The sequence below is a fragment of the Gopherus flavomarginatus genome, chromosome 10, assembly GCF_025201925.1.
Source record: "Gopherus flavomarginatus isolate rGopFla2 chromosome 10, rGopFla2.mat.asm, whole genome shotgun sequence".
Lineage (NCBI taxonomy): Eukaryota > Metazoa > Chordata > Testudines > Testudinidae > Gopherus > Gopherus flavomarginatus.
In genome coordinates this window covers 64,836,116-64,853,590 of record NC_066626.1, presented here as the reverse complement: position 1 = coordinate 64,853,590, position 17,475 = coordinate 64,836,116, and the positions used below count along the sequence as shown (strand labels likewise).

The window sequence follows — 17,475 nt, the reverse complement described above, 5'->3', positions numbered from 1 at the left end:
TTGCATGGGGGTTCGGGGAACGCGAGAGCAAACCAGGGAAGGAGACCTGCTTCCCCGCGGTTTGCTCTCGCGTTCCCCGAACCCCCCTGCAAACCGCAGGGAAGGAGACCTGCTTGCACGGGGGTTCGGGGAACGCGAGAGCAAACCGGGGAAGGAGACCTGCTTCTCCGTGGTTTGCTCTCGCGTTCCCCGAACCCCCCTGCAAACCGCAGGGAAGGAGACCTGCTTGCACGAGGGTTCGGGGAACGCGAGAGCAAACCGGGGAAGGAGACCTGCTTGATTACCAGAGAGGCTTCCTCAGGTATGCTGCGATACCTGCTTATTCCACGGAGGTCAAGAAAAGCGCTGGTAAGTGTCTACACTTGATTACCAGCGCTGGATCACCAGTGCTGGATCCTCTACACCCGAGACAAAACGGGAGTACGGCCAGCGCTGCAAACAGGGAGTTGCAGCGCTGGTGATGCCCTGCAGATGTGTACACCTCCTAAGTTGCAGCGCTGTAACCCCCTCACCAGCGCTGCAACTTTGTGATGTAGACAAGCCCTCAGAGTACAAGAAGTGGTGTAGCCCTGTTGCTCCGAGGATAGTAGACAAGGTGGGTGCAGTGAGATATTTTATTGGACCAACTTCTGTTGGCGGTGAAAGAGACAAACTTTCAAGCTACACAGAGCTCTTCCTGCACTTGCGTAGCTCGGAAGTTTGTCTCTCTCAGTAACAGAAGTTGGTCCCAGAAAAGATCTTAAATCAGCCCCTTTGTCTCTCTAGATCTGATGAGCTCCCCACATGAAAATTAGCTCCCTTGCTCTTGCGGGCTGTCTGTGCATGGCTCTGGCGGGTGGGGTGTATAGTTTGCAGATGCTCCCTTGTTGTCGATGCGCCCGCACGGGCAGCAAGCAGCTTGCAGACGCTCCTTTGCTTTGCGCGCTCCCGGCCGGACGTGCACTTTGCAGACGCTCCCTTGCGGTGCGCGCTCCCAACCAAGCGTGCACTTTGCAGACGCTCCCTTGCGGTGCACGCTCCCGACCGGACGTGCACTTTGCAGACGCTCCCTGTTCGCCAGCCTCCCTGACCTCGCCACCACTCCCAGGTGCCGGCCCCAGCTGTGGCGCCGCAGCTGCTCCCCGGCGCGGCGCATTGGCGGCCTCGGCGGATGATGGGCTATGGGCTCGGCTCGGCGGGGAAGGAGGTGAGCGGCGCGCGGGTCCCTGCCCATCCCCAGCTTGGCGGGAGCGGCGAGCTCGGGCTCCTTGCGGACAGCTGGGGGGAAGCACAACACACACACACACACACACACAGCGCCCGTGTGCCTGGGGGGAAACGGACACACACACACGGCGTCCCTGTGCCTGGGTAGAAACGGACACACACACACACGGCGTCCCTGTGTCTGGGGGGGGAAACGGACACACACACACACAGCGCCCCTGTGCCTGGGGGGAAACGGACACACACACACTCACACGGCGTCCCTGTGTCTGGGGGGGAAACGGACACACACACACACACGGCGTCCCTGTGTTTGGGGGGAAACGGACACACACACACACACACGGCGTCCCTGTGTCTGGGGGGGAAACGGACACACACACACAGAGCGCCCCTGTGCCTGGGGGGAAACGGACACACACACACACACACACACACGGCGCCCCTGTGCCTGGGGGGACACGGACACACACACGGCGCCTGTGTGCCGTGGGGGGGAGACTCAGGGACACACACGTACACCACCCCTGTGCGGGGTAGGGGACTCGGGGACACACACGTACACCACCCCTGTGCGGGGTGGGGGACTCGGGGACACACACATACACCACCCCTGTGCCGGGCGGGGGGGGAGACTAGGGGACACACACATACCGCCCCTGTGCCGGGCGGGAGGGGGGACTCGGGGACACACACACACCGCCCTTGTGCGGGGGACGGGGGACAACTCGGACATACATACACACACACTGCCCCTGTGCCGGGAGAGGCGGACTCGGACACACACACAGCGCCTCTGTGCCTGGGATGGGGGGGACTCGGACACACACACCCCGCCCCTGTGGGGAGGGAGGGATACACAAACACAGCACCCCTGTGCAGGGGGTGGGGGCGGAAGACTCAGACCACAGACACACAGAGCACCCCTTTGCGAGGAGGTGGGGGGAGACTCGGACCATGGACACGCATAGCGCCCCTGTGCCTGGAGGGGGGACTCGGACGGACGGACACACACACGCACACAGTGCCCCTTGCCTGGGGGGAGGGGAGGGACTCGGACACACACAGCACCCCTGTGCCAGGGATGGGACTCGGACACACACACACACTGCACCCCTGTGCCAGGGATGGGACTCGGACACGCACACACACTGCGCCCTTGTGCCAGGGATGGGACTCGGACACACACACACACTGCGCCCTTGTGCCGGGTGGGGGGGACAACTCGGACATACACACACACAGTGCCCCTGTGCGCGGGGTGGGGGAGGGGAACGAACACACACACACCCCCCGCCCCTGTGGCAGGGGAGGGATACACAAACACAGCACCCCTGAGCGGTGGGGGAGACTCAGACCACAGACACACAGCACCCCTCTGTGAGGGGAGGGGAGAGATTTGGACCACGGACACACACACAGCCCCTGTGCTTGGGAGCACGGGGGACTCAGACACACACAGCCCCCCTGTGCCTGGGGGGCACGGGGGGGACTCGGACACACACACAGCCCCCCTGTGCCTGGGGGGCACGGGGGGGACTCGGACACACACACACAGCCCCCCTGTGCCTGGGGGGCACGGGGGGGACTCGGACACACACACACAGCGCCCCTGTGCCTGGGGGGCACGGGGGGGACTCGGACACACACACACAGCGCCCCTGTGCCTGGGGGGCACGGGGGGGACTCGGACACACACACACAGCGCCCCTGTGCCTGGGGGGCACGGGGGGGACTCGGACACACACACACAGCGCCCCTGTTTCAGGGGGGACAGACAGACACACACTTGGACACACACACACACACATAGCGCCCTTGTGCCTGGGGGCGGGGAAAAGGGCGCACACATAGCGCCCCTGTGCCTGGGGGCGGGGAAAAGGGCGCACACATAGCGCCCCTGTGCCTGGGGGCGGGGAAAAGGGCGCACACATAGCACCCCTGTGCCTGGGGGCGGGGAAGAGGGCGCACATTTAGTGCCCCTGTCCCTGGGACGGGGGGGAGGGACACTCAGACACACAGGCAGCCCACCTGTCCCGGGGGAGTGGAGGCATGACACACTTGGACACACACACACACAGAGGGGGAAGCACAGGACACGCACAGCCCCTGGCGCGGGGGAAGAATACACACACACACAGTGCGGCGGGGCGGGAAGAGGAGGACATGGACACACAGCCCCTTGCTGGGGTAGGGAGGACACCGCCCCTGGCACAGGTGGGTTGGGGGAGGAATGGGACACGGGCACACACAGACAGCCAGCACCGAACACTCAGCTCCTGGCATGCAGGGTGGGGGGACAGGACATGGAGACACACACACTCAGTGCCGGTGGGGGGAGAGACCCAGACACAGAGTGCCTGTAGGGGGGGCGAGGGTGAAGACACTTGGACACAGAGCGCCTGTTGCGGGGGGGAGGGAGGGCATTGAGACTCCCAGATACAGCGTATCTGTGGGGACAGAGAGCGGAGACACATAGACAGGCGCCTATGGGGAGGAACAGGGCTTGGAGAGACATAGATACACACACGGAGCCCCTGTGCTGGGGGTGGGACGGACATGGGGACACACGGAGCCCCTGTGCTGAGGGGCATGGGACAGATGGACACGGACACACATGCAGACGGAGCCCCTGTGCTGGGACACACACACACACACGCAATCCTGCACCGGTGGTGGGAACGTGCGCACTACCCCAAGCAGCGGGCACGGGCAGCGCAGCTGGTGCACAGCCTCCTGCCCCTGTGCACTTGCTCACTCTCAGCCCCTGCCTCTCTGCATGGAGGGACAGACACCCCTTGCCTCTTTGTGGGTGAGGTGGAGCCATAGCCTCTCTCCTCTACTCTTGCCTTTGAGCTGCTGCCTCTTCTAACCACTGTGTCTGTGCTGGGAATGTATAGCTGTTCCAGCCCCTTTCTTTGCCAGGGACAGCATACCTCTGTGGGCTAGTGGCCAAATGCTGCCATCCCAGTTATGCAAGGGACTCTTCAGAGGTGCCTCTAGCCATGCCCTCTGCTCCTGCAGATCTATACCTGCTAGCTAGTAAGCTGTGGTGGTCTTGCCTTTCTAGGCAGTGGCTGTAAATGCTGTAAAGTCTTATTCAGGCTGTCTTCATCACACTAACCCTGTATAATACCCTGTAACTCTCTAGCCCCCCTAGGTGACCAGTGACCGAACTGTAGTGTGTTATTGAGGGCAGGTGTAGCGTTGAGCAATGTATTGTTCATGCCAAGTCTGATGGGGGACAGAGCGTTTAATGGAGCTGTGTGAAAATCTTGGAATAAACACCCCAAATCTGGTAGAGTTCACTGGGGTTTTGTTACTAACCTAAAGAATCATTTTGAGCAGAGTCATAGCCATGAATGATGCTTTATGGAAGATGTGAAAAGACAGGTACTTTCCACAAGGAGCTTAACAGTAATTCAGACATAAGGCAGCAAAGGATGACAAATAAACAGTACGGGGAGGACAAATGTTTCAATAGCAAAAGATGAGTTATGCTTATGTTACAGAGACCAGGTTTGATACAAGACTTACAGTGCCGTGTAAATCTTTTAGATTAACTGGCAGCTCAGCAGTGATTTGGGGTGAGTTTTGGTTTGTCTTGCGCTTTTCATTTTCCTCCAAACAGGAGGAGTGTGTAAATTTCAAGATGTGAAACTGTTAAAAGGTTCATTCAAACTGCTGTGATCTATGCCAGACAAGTTTTGTTTTCCCTTGGTCTACTTAGTGTTTTTTGCTATCAATATAATTAATTTTGTTGCAGATTGGAAATTACAGTACCCTTTGTTTTCCTGTTCTGTATTTCTTGTGCATCCAAATCTCCCCCTAAAACCTATGGAAATGCAAACTATGTAGGGAATGCAACATCAGGCCTTATTTAAGCATTTGTACATTTCAGATATAGATCAAATAAGGTTATTTTTCTGCACACTTTAGAGTTTTTCTGACTAATTTTTTGGCAGGTACTTTATTACAAGCATGTAATATTCAGTATGATGTGGAAATAAAATTTGAGTGGAAATTTTAGTTATTTTCATTTTAGAAAATGAGGCATTGTTCAGAAGGTCCCCATCCCCTCGTTTTCTTTCAGTAAAAATTCCATCAGTGTTAGTGTCTGACTGGAATCTACATATTATCTTTCAAGTATTGAATACAGTCCCGTTAGTGCCCATGTTTTCCCCTTGCAGGCTGATGGGAGCAGTTATGGTCAATGAACTTCAAAGTAGAAACCTTCTCAGTAGCCTTGACAACTCCATCATTATAGTTTATCGTGTCAGGAATCCCTTTAGATAGGGATTTATTCCCGAGGCTGAAGTCATTCAAGTGTATATTACATCCAAAAAACTGTGCTAAAAGAATTGTACGGTTGCAAAGTCAGCTACTCAGACGTTAGGAAATATGAGATTTAAGGTTGCTGATGCAACCTTAATTCGGCTCACTTGTGCACATACATTATGATACAATCTTCATTACATGATCGCATGCTGGTTTTTTTCCATATGACCCCTGCCTCATGTGACATTGTGCAGTCTATATGACTTTATAAAAATTTAATAAGTGGTGAATATAATGTAACTGGAATATGCTTCATGTAAAAGGTCTCTTGTAAGGTATCATTACAAAGCTTATAATCTACTGAGTGTGGTCATCCTATTTGTATAAATATACCTCTCTTGTATCTGAACCTAGAAATATGAAATATCACTCTGAGGGCCTATTGTAATTATGTAAAGTGTGGGCCATTAATGGTGGTTTGGAATCTTGATGACTCGCATTAACTAGGACCATTGTCTGCAAATGGCTGTGTTTTACCTGTAAGTCTTCCTGTATGTGTGTGTGCTGGCAAGTGGGTAATGATGTCTTGCAGTGACATGTGATCATGTCAGGTGAACTGGAATCTGCCTTTAACCTGGTGACTTTCCATTGAGAGGGAGTGGGTGGGAACTCAAGAGAGGGACAAAAGGATTCCTGCCTTGTGCAAAAGATATATAAAGGGGTGGAAGAGAACAAAGACAGAGAGGAGCCATCATGAAGAATCCCCTAGCCACCACCTGAGCTGGAACAAGAGCTGTACCAGGGGAGAGAATTGTGCCCAGGCCTGGAAGGTGTTCAGTCTGAGGGGAAAAAAAACTTACTGAAGCATCTTTGAGGATGAGATTACCTGTATTCAGTTTGGTTAGACATAGATTTACACATTTTATTTTTTTTGCTTGGTGACTTACTTTGTTCTGTCTAAGCTTTCATGGGCTACAGCTCACTTCTGTGGATTTATTTGGGTTTAGACCCAATTGGGAGTTGGGCATCTGAGTGCTAAAGAGAAGCACACTTCTGTGAGCTGTTTTCAGGTAAACCTGCAGCTTTGGGGCAAGGAGTTCAGACCCTAGGTCTGTTTTGGAGCAGATGGGAGTATCTGGCTCAGCAAGACAGGGTGCTGGAATCCTGAGCTGGCAGGGAAAACTGGAGCAGAGGTAGTCTTGGCACATCAGTTGGCAGCTCCCAGGGGGGTTTCTGTGATCCAACCTGTCACACCTCATTCTCTGAGTGAGTAGTTATTCATGTTCAGAGCACAGTTCCAATTCACTTCAATGGAACTTGGTAAGTGCTCAGCACTCCGGCAGATCTGCCCCCAGTTGTCTGACGCTGGGCATCTAGAAAACTGGGACTACATAGTTAGTGGCCAACTGTGAATGTTGTAATTTAAGTGAGTTGCCCAGCATCACATAGGAGCTCCAGTTTTACAGATGGCATTCAGCTTTCTTAACCACTAGATTGTTTTGTCTCTTGATACAATCCCTTGCCTCATTCACTACCCATCATCCAGCTTCTGTGACAAATGATGTAGGGGTCCTGTTGACAACAGCCTCTTTGACAACACGACTGATTCATCCCCAAGCAGTTCCATCCTATCCACTAAATGAAATGGGGGTGTCTTGTGTTTGTTTGATCATGTCTTAAAGACTATACAGGGACAGAATTAAGATTACACAGCCGCTTTAATTCTGGCATTTCCCAGTTTTTTAGTGCTTTTCTGTGCAATTGTAACTCTTTTTTTAATGCGTTTTTCTGTGTAATATTTAGTATGTGTGTATGCGTATAGATTTAGTACACTACAAACTATTGTAAAGTTATTGCCTGTGTTTATTGATAAAGTACCCTTTCTCCTGTCCAGTAACAAACATACATTTTGGCAGTACTGACATTGCTGCACAGAGAATTAAAATGCAAAAAAACACCTGAAATTATGCAAAAGCCACTGTAGTGTGATTTTTTTCAGAAAAGAGGGGGTGGTCATACTGAGAGAAAAACACTGAAAACCTCTGGGGTTATTTTTTGGAAGAGGGATGAGTGTGTGGGGGGGGGGGGTACCTAAGGATATGTCACGCGGTACTGACCACTTCAGGGAAAGCTCTGTCACCTGCATACTTAAGGTGTTTTGGGTGGTGTAGCTGGGTGGTTCATGTCCCTAAATACAGAAAAAAGGAGGTGTACACACCAGGTAAGTGATTACCAAGTGCTTCTCCTCTGCAGAACAAGCTTAGACATGTGGCTTGAAGATGAATTTTGTTGGCTTTATTGTTCCTATCCCCCTTTCTCATGTAACATATTCCATTTTTTTCGTCCTTTTTATATGCGGATTTAGGAGTCTGGGATGGTGCTAGCTTGAAAGCCTGGGGTTGAAATTACCTATCCACAGAAAAGGTATAATACAGGCAGTGGCAGCTCGTGTTTCCTACCCCAAAAAGAACCTGAAACCTGACTGTTAGGGAGGATATTTCATTTTCTGTATCTGGTCTCTGCTGAGTCTGGCAAGAGCAGTAGTTGGTGGGTTTGGGTATGTGGACACCTGTTTGCTAGCAAATCAACAGAGACTAACTCATTTCACAGCAAACACTGTCGTTTTTATCACTTTCAAAATAGTGTCTCAGTTTCAAAAAGTCACTGAACCTTACTGGTTTCTGGTATTTGTAATTGTAATTTGAACCATTTACCCATAGATCATTGATATGAATCCAGTCTAGGTTGGTAATGAAATGTTACTATCTTTTGTGGCTTGTGAATTTGGTGGGTCTCTGATTCCTAGTGCACAACTGTATTTATCACAAAAATATAGATGGAACCATTATTGGCAGCCTCAGCAGACAGGCCAAAGATTGAATGAATGGGAACTTTCTCAGATCTTGCCTGGAGTTTCCACTGTATGTGGGGAAACTTGCACTGCCATTTCCTGTGCTATACCTTTCTGAAATAAATGAAGCAGTTAGTTTTCAGAGGTGCCCACATGGCTTCCTTCTTCAGTGGTAAATTTGTGTGTGCTTGCAAACACTCCTGCGCCATGGGCTCCCCTCTCCCCACGATAGAATAAGATTAAGTAAGTAAAGCTCACTCCTTTGTTGCTGGAAGATAAATCCTTTTTGCTGCCTGAGGGGGAGCCAGCTCCCTCAGGCATGATTGAAAGAATATTGAAAGTAAAGACCGTGATTGAATTAATGTGAGTTAAATCAGAATGATCGGACTTCCAGAAATTGATCGTCTGAAACTGAAGGAACGAGCAACATTGAGGACAGATTATCTAAAATCCTTAATCTGTTTTGTAAAATAGAATCTTCAGAGGCATGTTTAAGGAGACTAAGGAAATCATAACAGCCAAAATAGATATTCATATGACCTGCATGTGTGAATGGGTATATAATGAAGACAGTTGTTGCTTTTGGGGATCATTTTTTTCGTCTTGATACCCTAACATTTCTCTTTGGTGAAACTGAGAGAATACACAATTTCAGGAGCCTCTTCTGATTTTCTTAAAATCTTGAAAGCATTTCTCTTTAAACAACTTCGATTTCCTTAGGTGTGGCAGCAGAATTTTCAATTGGCTTGTCTCCTGACCCCATTCTAATACCAAGAGAGTAGTATGTAACTTTTCTCCACATGTTGCCTCCAAAGTGCAATACAGCAATACAATCATTTGGCACAGATATTTTTTTTCATTTAATAATTTACTGCCAGTAATAGTGTGCAAAGTGCTTTACAGACTAGTCTGAACCAAAGGTCCATGCCCTCAACAGCTTGCATTCTAGGGCTATGTCTACACTTGAAGTTGGGGATGTGATTCCCAACTCGCATAGATATAGTTGTGCTAGCGCCAATGAACTAAGTGCTCTAAAATAGTAGTGTCGCTGAGGTAGCAAGTGCAGTGCAGGCTGGCTGTACCAAGAACATACCTGCAAATTAAATAATGCAGCCCCCCAAAAAAGTGTGGTAAAAATGGAGAGATCTAGATTCTAGCAGAATCCTTATTTGTGCACATGTGTCAAAAAAAAATTCACAGACTTCATCATGGCTTACTCTGCTTCCAGAGCACGTTGCAATGATGCTTCAAAGGGGACCCTGTAAGGGATGTCACGTTCTTCTCCCTAGAGACTGACTTTGCTGAACCAGTGCTAATCTGATAGTTGTGAATCTGATGAGGAAATTCCTTTTCTGTAATCAATTTAAGTGGTGTCATGCTTCCATTTCCAAAATGGCATGGGGAGGGATAGCTCAGTGGTTTGAACATTAGCCTGCTAAACCTAGGGTTGTGAGTTCAATCCTTGAGGGGGCCATTTAGGGATCTGGGGCAAAAATCTGTCTGGGGATTGGTCCTGCTTTGAGTAAGAGGTTGGACTAGATGACCTCCTGAGGTCCCTTCCAACCCTGATATTCTATGATTCTATAAAAGATCATGGAATTTTTTCTCTACTTCTGGGCAGAGCGGTTTTGGAGTCCACTGTTTAGTCTGTCTACTCATGTGGCAACATAGTATCTGTGTGCTTCCCAAGTGTTGAAAAATAGAACTAACGATTTCTTTCCTTTTCACACTATATGAGAAATAGTTCAATTACTGAAGTATTTGGTTGTATGTGTGAAAAACTAGTCATAGACTTTAAGTCAGAAGAGATGATCGTGATCATCTAGTCAGACCTCCTGTACGTTGTAGGCCACAGAACCTCACCCACCCCTGATATAGACCCCTAACCGCTGGCTGAGTTACTGAAGTCCTCAAATCATGGCTTAAAGACTTCAAGTTATAGAGAATTCACCATTTACACTAGTTTAAACCTGCAAGTGACACATGCTGCAGAAGAAGGTGAAAAATTTCCAGGGCCTCAGCCAATCTGACCCAAAGGAAAATTCCTTCCTGACCCCAAATATGGTGGTCAGTTAGACCCTGCGGATGTGGGCAAGACCGACTAGGCAGATACCTCGGAAAGAATTCTCTGTAGTAACTCAGAGCCCTGCACATCTAGTGTCCCATCTCCAGCAGCTGGGGAATTTTACTACTGGCAGTCACCAATGGGCCACATGCCATTGTAGGCAGTCCCATCGTACCATGCCTTCCATAAACTTATCAAGCTCAGTCTTGAAGCCAGTTAGTTTTTTTTGCCCCCACTGCTCCCCTTGGAAGGCTGTTCCAGAACTTCACTCCTCTGATGGTTAGAAACCTACATCTAATTTCAAGCCTAAACTTGCTGATGGCGAGTTTATAATCATTTGTTCTTGTCTCAACATTGGTGCTTAAGTTAAATAAGTCCTCTCCCTCCATGGTGTGTATACCACTAATGTATTTATAAGAGAGCAGTCATATCTCCCCTCAGCCTTCTTTTGGTTAGGATAAACAAGCCGAGCTCTTTGAGTCTCCTCTCATAAGGTAGGTTTTCCATTCCTCGGATCATCCTAGTAGCCCTTATCTGCACTTGTTCCAGTTTGAATTAGTCTTTCTTAAACATGGGAGACCAGAACTGCACACAGTATTCCAGATGAGATCTCACCAGTGCCTTGCATAATGGTACTAACACTTCCCTCTCTTTACTGGAACTACCTCACCTGATGCATCCTAGGACTGCATTAGCCTTTTTCATGGCTGCATCACATTGATGGCCCATAGTTATCCTGTAATCAACCAATACATCCAGGTCTTTCTTCTCTCACTTCCTACTGATACGTCCCCTGTTTATAGCAAAACTTCTAAATGCATGGCCTTCCACTATTAAATTTCATCCCATTTCTATTACTGCAGTTTACAAGATCATCCAGATCTTATTGTATGATCGTTGGTCCTCCATATCAGCAGTACCTCTCAACTTTGTCTCATCCGCTAATTTTATTAGCGCACACTCACTTTTTGTGCCAAGGTCAGTAATAAAAATGTTATATAAGATGATTCCCTTGAGGAACAGGTCATACTGGAGGGAGGTGTTGGGAACAAAGTCCAGCAGCTATTTCAGTTGTTTGTTACTGCCTCCTTTCTGTGTTATCTGTAACAATAAATCGTGCTATCTACTTAGACCTAAGAAAAGGGCATCGGAAACTCTTACACTCTACTTAGCTGGAGGACTCTACATACTTGCATATGTAAGACTGCAGTATGTTCACTACTGTGCTGATTCTTAAGGCTCCTACTTTTCTGCATTTGAGGGAACCTAATGTTCTTCCTCTCACTTGTGTGTTTCCTCAGTTGTTTACGAAATGATTTCTCCTTTTTCATATTTTGTCTGTTGATTTATAACATTATTTTCTAGGATGTTAAATGGCCCAGTTAAGATGGAAATAAGTGAACATACAATGAGACCTGTACAAGACCTCCTGTCTTGAGAACATCCTTAAGTGTCCTCAAATACATTTATGACAATTCCGTTTGTGGAAAATCTGTTAATTAACCAGCTTTGTCTGCCCTTTGTTGCTTAAGGTAAATTCTATTTACTTTGTGACTGTGAAGAAGTTAAATGGTTTCTATGAGTTGATTTTTCTGAGGTCATTCTCCCCATTCCTTTGCTTCCAGGTAAGCATCTTACTACTTGGAAATATTTGCACCTCAGCTACGCAACAACCCTCTCTCATACAGTCCCTCTAACTTCAAAGGCACTACGTGTGTGAACAATGATCTCTTGAAAGAGTCAGAGTTGTAGGGATTTTCGAGCTACAGTTGTTCTACACTCTTGTGAAACATCTGGGAGAATATCTTGGATATCAAATATTCCACATGATTAAATTTCTCTGTTCTTTCTCCACTATCAGGAAAGATCCTTGTCTTGGTGGTATCCCTCATTATGGGAGATGCTTTTATATGCTATTCTAGATTCCATTTCTGATAGACTGTCTTTAATCAAATGTGTTGCATTAGACATGCAAGTCCTGTAAGGGCATGATACCTGGCTGAAGGCAATCTGATGACTAGTGCTTATTTCACTGAACATAAAAGTCTGATTCTCATAATTCATTTGCTAAAACCTAACGCTTTTCTTTTTCCTAAATAGGCTTTCAATAACTAACATGAGTTTATCTCAACTGGTCTCGCTTCATATACAACATAAACTTGCCCTAATTTCATCTACTAAGTGTGAAACTTATCAGATGCTGCCTGAACTGTGTTGCTAATGGATGTTCAAATAAACAGAATTTCTTCTCCTTTTGAACAGACTTGTTTAACTTAAAGTGCAATATGGGAAGCTTTCAAAATTGCAACATAGGGGTCTGTTATCGGATGTACCACTTCGTTAGTTTTTAAAGGGAGTTATTCTAACAGGCCAGAGTAAACAGTAGAAATAAAATGAATGTAATCTGATGCGCATCTAGTCTTGACACAGTCTCTTTCTCACTCACACTGAAACTTGTTGATCGTAAACTTTGTGTGTAAAATGAAACTCCCATGTTGTTTCAGTGCATTGTTGTGTGAAAATTGAAGTTCTGGTTTAAAAAGAAACTGCTTAAAGTGCATTTTATGTGTGTGGGTGAACTGATGCTGGAAATATTAACTATGAAATAGTTTCACTCTATTACTATAGGCTGGAATTACAAAATTCTATTCAGACTCTCATAGAGATAGGGTGTTTAATAGCTAGTGACTTGAAAGCTAAAAATCAGAATCTATTTAAAAGTACTATCTGATCCCCAAAAGTCTTATCCTTCATGGTGATGTTGCTAGTCTTGACACTTTAATTCTTTAACCTCAAAATGACCTTTCCTTTCTCATTTAATTCCTACATACCTGATGGGTTACACGATAAATACTGTCAAGTATCAGATGGGTAGCCGTGTTAGTCTGGATCTGTAAAAGCAGCAGAGAGTCCTATGGCACCTTATAGACTAACAGACATATTGGAGCATGAGCTTTTGTGGGTGAACACCCACTTCGTCGAATGCATGCCGCAGGACTCTTTGCTTTTCTTATGATAAATACTGTAGTTCCTTTTCTGAAAAGGAAATGGAGAATGACCTCAGTGTCTCTTTTCATTGCTTAATTTCAAAATCCTTGACGAACTACCAACTAAATTAGCCCCCTTTCTGAAAAAGGGATACAAGCAGACATACTTATTTTCCAGAGAGGCACCTGAAGCATGGTGGCTTTACTATGAAAAAAATTTCAGACTTGTGTAGTAAGCCCTTGTGTCCTAAACTGAAAATTGTTTGAAGAACGACCCTCTCTGTGCATTAAATAAAAAGCAGGTGAAAAGAGAACACCCCCCCCCCTTCTACTCACGCTGACCTGTGATAACTGACAAGTAAATTTGACAGATCTATTGACTAAGGTAGTAATATACATAGTTCCCGTACTAAAGTGAATTCAGAGATTTCTTTTGCTGAAACTTTTACCCTTCAGTTAGAAATCATTCTCCTTCAAACTCCTTAACAACTAAGTATGGATTTGTAAAAGGCAAATATACTGTAGCTCTGAACACAAGAGCCTTACATAACCTGATTCTGAACATACCTTCCCCTGTGGCATTGCTTTTGCTTGATGTGGAAAAAATCTTTTTTTTTTTTCCATGTAGCTGTTCTTTTCGCTGCCTTACAGTGGTTTAGTTTTTGGACCTAAATTAATCAAATACATTTCATTACTATATGTTAACCATTCTACAAAAATATTACTAAATGTCCTTCTTTCACACATTTTTATTTTAGAGCCCTTAGCAATTAAATCGAACAGCAGTTAGTGCCTTACCTGTCCAGTATGTAAAAATTAAAGAAGTTCTGTATGCTGACAACACTATTAACTCCTCACTTAAAACAGTTCTTGTCTTTTTTTTTTTTTTTTTTTTAGGTATTTCTTATGTGTCAGCATTCTAAAGGAGTCAGATACCTCACAATAAGTGTCGCTTACTCTTTCAGTAATTATGCAGAAAATGTTTAAAGTGGCACATGTAATGAAACTCTGCTGTGCCTTGAAACTGTTGTGGAGGATTCTCTGGAAACTGCCAAAATAATGGGATTGTATTCTCTATTCTCTTTCCCTTTACATCGTGCTCTCAAAATAATCTGTAACATTAAATACATTTTGTGTAATAAGAGGGTGCCCCAAACTGGTTTTGCCAATCTAGTGACCTAGAAATATAATCTGATATATGGGCCTGGAGTAACAATTTTAGAGGATCCTAAGTGACAGAGTGACCAGATGTCCTGATTCTATAGGGACAATCCCGATATTTTGGGCTTTTTCTTATATAGGCACATATTCTCTTCCCCTCCCCCCCATCTCATCCTGATTTTTCGCACTTGATATCTGGTCACCCTACTTAGCAGGCTACACATTTTCAAAACTTAGAAGTATCATTGAAAGTCAGGAGGACTTAGAAGCCTAAGGGCTTGCATACACTTGAAACGCTACAATGCCTAGCTGCAGCTATGATGCGATAGCACTTCAGTGTAGACACTACCTACCCTGACAAGGGTTTTTCCCATCAGTGTAGGTTATCCACCTCTCCGAGAAATGGTAGCTAGATTGATGGAAGAATTCTTTTGGTGACCTAGCTTTGTCTATACCAGGAGTTAGGTTGGCTTAACTATATCACTCAGGAGTGTGGATTTTTTTACACCCCTGAGCTACCTAACTGGATTGACCTAATATTTTATGTAGATCAGTCACTTTTGTGTGAAAGTCACTTTTGAAAACGGGAGTTGGGTGATTCTGAAAATTCTGCTTCTTATCTATGCAGAAAATTGCACTGGTTTAACTGAAGATAGGATTTAATATTGATTTGAACTGGTGGAAGCCATTTGGTAAATGAAATTATATTGTCTTAAAACTGGTTAAATTTGTTGAGCCATTGAGAATCTTTTTTTATTGGACAAGCAATCTAATCTGGTGGTTCCTTATTTTGGTGAACTATTTTCTTCATGGTTTTATTTAGAATGACTTTTCTTACTCTTTTTTCTACTTTTTTAATCCTGTCACTGCAACTTCCACTATTAACATTCACCTTGTATTGCAAGTCATTGTTTTTCCTATTATGGAAACAGAAATATTGGTACAGTCTTTGAGTTGAACAAGTTACAGAATTAATATAAATTAAATGACAATATTCTAGTATATAGTTCTCATTTGTGAAGCACTGGTTTATTCTGAGTCCCTGCAGGCATAAGATTATGCTCAGTCTAGTAGATACATAGGAAAATGAATGTCATAATAGATCAGATTTCAGTCTTTCATTACAAAATGTAGGAACCCTAGAAATAATGCTTCAGTAACAATTGAGCTGAATATTATTATTCTTATACCAGGGCTTTGGAGTGGAGCCCAAAGCTGGAGTGCGGAGCAGCTCTGGAACAGTGGAGCTGCAGGTTTTTGCCTGGAGCCAGAGCGGAGCCAGAGCACAGCTCCAAAGCCCTGTCTTATACTGTGTTCAAATACACCTCTACCATGATATAATGCGACCCGATGTAACAAGAATTCGGATATAACGCGGTAAAGCAGTGCTCCGGAGGATCAAAGCAAGTTCAATATAACGAGGTTTCACCTATAAACACAGTAAGATTTTTTTGGTTCCTGAGGGCAGCGTTATATCGGGGTAGAGGTGTACTTATCAGTGATCTAGACGTAAACGTAAAATCTCAGCTGATAAAATTTGCAGATGACACAATGATTGCTAGAGTGGTAAAAAATGAGGAATCATCCAGAGCTATCTGGACACTTGGTTAGCTGGGCCCATGTATGCTGAGCAAAGTGTATTTTAATATAGCCAAATGCAAGGTGCTACATCTAGGTACAGACCCCTCCAGCTCCCCCCACACACACCTAGGAGCTGCCGTCAGAAGGGGTGCTGGTTGCTTTTGGGAGCCAGCTGAGGTAAGTGCTGCACCCCTCACTCTCTCCCGCACCCCTGCCCCAGCCCAGAGCCTGCCTCCAAACGCCCGTCCCCTGCACCCCCTTCTGTACCCCACTCCTTGCCCCAGTCCAGAGCTCGCACCCAAATGCCCGCCCCTTGCGCCCCTCCTGAATCTTAACCGCCTGCCCCAGCCCAGAGCTTGCTCCCAAACTCTCTCCCAGAACTCAACCTCTCCTGCATCCAAACTCTCTCCCAGAGCCTTGAGTGAGGCGGGGGTGGGGGAGATGAGACTTGGACCTGTCTGGGAACCACCAAAAATTATACAAACCTGCTGCACCTGGTTAAGCACTGGAATAAATTTACTAAGGAAATCGTAGAATCTCCATCACTGGAGATTTTTAAGAGCAGGTTAGACAAACACCTGTCAGGAATGGTTTAGATAATACTTACCCCCTGCCACGAGTGCAGGGGTCAGGACTAGATGACCTCTCAGAGTCCGTTCCACTTCTATGATTCTATTATACCAAAATTTTGTGAAAGAGATGGATGTATTTCCTGTTATCTGGTAGTACAGGAAAGGGTGTGGTGCATACTATACAGGAAATATACATGTAACTTGGCAGTTAAACTGTAGAATTTATACTTCATGCTGCATAGAACAGAATGCACATCTGTTCAAATGCTTAGAGCTAGTTTATTCCAATTTGGCTATGATCATGTAGATGCCTTACAATTTCTTATACTAAGTAACTGCAAAAAATAGATATTTTAGTCATTGTATCTGTTCCTGTACTTATGGAATCCCACTTGACTGACATTGACTGTCACAAAAAAGCTATTCAGTGTATTTGCTTTCTTTTAGGTTTATTTAATCTATCTAAATTATGTAAACATCACTACTAACAGTTTGAAAACGTACTACGTACAGGACACAAATGCAGAACAGCATTTCTAACAGTTTATTTTTAGTGTATTCCGCATCTCAGATATCTGGCTAATTTTATGTGATTGTTATAGATAAGATTCTTGATGGACAAATTTTAAGTATTATGAGCTTGTAATTGTGTTATACTGATTAGTTACGTGCATATTTTAAAATATTTTTTTATCGATTGTACTCTTCATACAGTTGAATAATAGCCATTGTTCTCTGCCAAATACCAGCTGAGTTTGTTTCTATAAATCAATA

At 45.7% G+C, this 17,475-nt stretch overlaps 1 protein-coding gene across 5 annotated transcripts in view; it reads left to right on the top strand.

Moving 5' to 3' along the window:
* The first annotated feature begins 1,060 nt into the window (after positions 1-1,060).
* Positions 1,061-17,475, top strand: part of MGAT5 (alpha-1,6-mannosylglycoprotein 6-beta-N-acetylglucosaminyltransferase) — a 257,920-nt gene continuing 241,505 nt past the window's right edge. For all 5 annotated transcript variants that reach the window (XR_007768282.1, XR_007768280.1, XR_007768281.1 and 2 more), the window contains exon 1: positions 1,061-1,186. The gene's annotated coding sequence lies outside the window, so the exon portion shown is untranslated. The remainder of the gene's footprint in view (positions 1,187-17,475) is intronic.